At 47.7% G+C, this 2,039-nt stretch overlaps 1 pseudogene; it reads left to right on the top strand.

Moving 5' to 3' along the window:
* Positions 1-771: 771 nt before the first annotated feature.
* LOC114698822 lies at positions 772-1,802 on the top strand (annotated as a pseudogene).
* Positions 1,803-2,039: the final 237 nt, after the last annotated feature.

Raw genomic sequence — 2,039 nt, 5'->3', positions numbered from 1 at the left:
ATGCATGGCTGTATCAACCTCAGAGATCTTCCAGAATATTTCACTTGTCAAGGCTCCCTAAATGTCACCTGTTTTTGTGTGCAATCTCAGATTGTCAGCACCAAGGGTAGATGGCACATACGTGTGTATTTAGGTTTTTGTACATAGGCACAGGAATCAGACTATGAAGAGGCTGCCTTGGAAGCCTAAAGCTTGAGAAAGTGTTCACATTGCTTGTGATGGCATCCGCAGTGAAAAGTGTGCACGTTGTGCTCACAGACAAGGCTATAGGAAATCTGTTTTGCAAAGCAACACAGGTGAGGCCTGCCTAAGCACCTCGTTTCATTATGTATTCGATTTTAAATTGAGTTTTGGCTGCTGCACCTTTCAGAAACTCTTTGCTGTTATCAAACTTTCAGAACTGCCAAATTCAGAAATTCATTCTCTTGACAGTTACGTGAGCTAAAAGTTCAAAATGAAGACATGGGTATGGCTGGACTCCTCCCAGGGTCTCTCGAAGCCTGGCTTTCCTGCCTCTTCCAGCTTCTGCTGGGCCCTGGAGCCCCTGGACTTTCAGCAGCCCATTCCCATCTTTTCCCCTGTCTCTGTCTGAAGCCTCAGCAGAATACCCATAGCAACTGTTTTTCTTTCAACAGTCCCTTGCAGGCAATGTGGATTTTTCTATGGGGCATGTGCCTCAGGATTCTCCCACTTGCCTACAAATGAGAGCAGGACCCTCCTGGCTCTCGGCCTACACAGCGCAATGATGTCAGGGACATCCATCATGCCACCAGGAGCTTGGGGAAAGGAAGCACCTCCATGGATCTAGTCCCTGAGGGCCATATTCATGTCTACAGCATGAGGTTCTGCCCCTTCCTCAGAGAGCACTGATGGTCTTGAAGGGTAAAGGAATCCAGCATGAAATCATCAATGCCAACCTGAAAAACAAGCCTGAGTGGTTTGTGGGAGCTCACAAAGGCTTTCTGGTGAGATCTGAGCTTGCTTTATACAGCAGGGATGGCTGGACCACGTGCATGGCCACCAGGTGTCTGAGATGGTCTGCACTTGGCTGTGCTGGGGGGAGGTCTTTTGCTCCACCCCTTGGCATCTCTTTAAAAGCCCTTTAGTAGAGACGGAAGGGGCTGGAGGGTTTTGACTCGGGCCCTCCCAGGTCTATGTTTCTAACTGCCTCTCTCTCCTCTATATTTCTATCTATATAGTCCTTATTTCTTCCTGCTCAAGAGTACCCTGGGAGGGAAAAAGGGGGAGCTGGTCTCACTCAGTGGTTCTTCAAGAAGACTCTGTCTGGGCTGGTGTCAGTTCTGGAGGACAGTCAGGGTCAGTTGATTTCCAAATCCCTCATCACTTGTGAGTACCTGGATGACGCATATCTGGAGAAGTCGTTTACAGATGACCCTTGCAAGAAAGCTTGCTAGAGGATGACCTTCAAGATATTCTCTAAGATGCCACCCTTGGTTACAAGATTTACTGGGGTGAAGAAGGGAAGAGACATTTCTGGCATGAAAGAAGAATTGAGGAAAGAATTCTGCAAGCTGGAGGAGGGTATGACTAATGAGAAGACAGCCTTCATTGATGGGGATTCTCTCTCTGTGATTGATTACCTTATGTGGCCTAGGTATCAATGGCTGGCAGCATTGGAACTCAATGAGTGTATAGTCCACACTCCAAAACTTAAGCTCTGGGTGCCAGCCATGCAGGAAGACCCCATGGTATCATTCCACTTAATTGATGCCAAGACCTATCATGATTTCTTAAGTCTCTACCTACAGGACAGCCCTGACATCTATGAGTATGGGCTCTGAAGGGCAGGAGTCCTCGGTGAATGACGTTTTCCTCTATGGATATGAATAACAAGCTTTCATTCTCCCACTCTCCACCATGCTCACTGCCCAGCTGCAAAGCTGCCTCTGCATTTGTGGCTGAGACCCCCAATCTCAGTCTCAAGACCCATCCCAGCCAGGGTTGTCCAGGGTGTTAGGTACTTTTCTGTATCCATGATAAAATATCAGGACCAACAATAGCTTAAGAGAGAAGGTGTT

The sequence above is a fragment of the Peromyscus leucopus genome, chromosome 22, assembly GCF_004664715.2.
Source record: "Peromyscus leucopus breed LL Stock chromosome 22, UCI_PerLeu_2.1, whole genome shotgun sequence".
Classification (NCBI taxonomy): domain Eukaryota; kingdom Metazoa; phylum Chordata; class Mammalia; order Rodentia; family Cricetidae; genus Peromyscus; species Peromyscus leucopus.
Note: the sequence above shows the minus strand (reverse complement) of the source record. Positions and strands in the feature narration are given on the sequence as shown.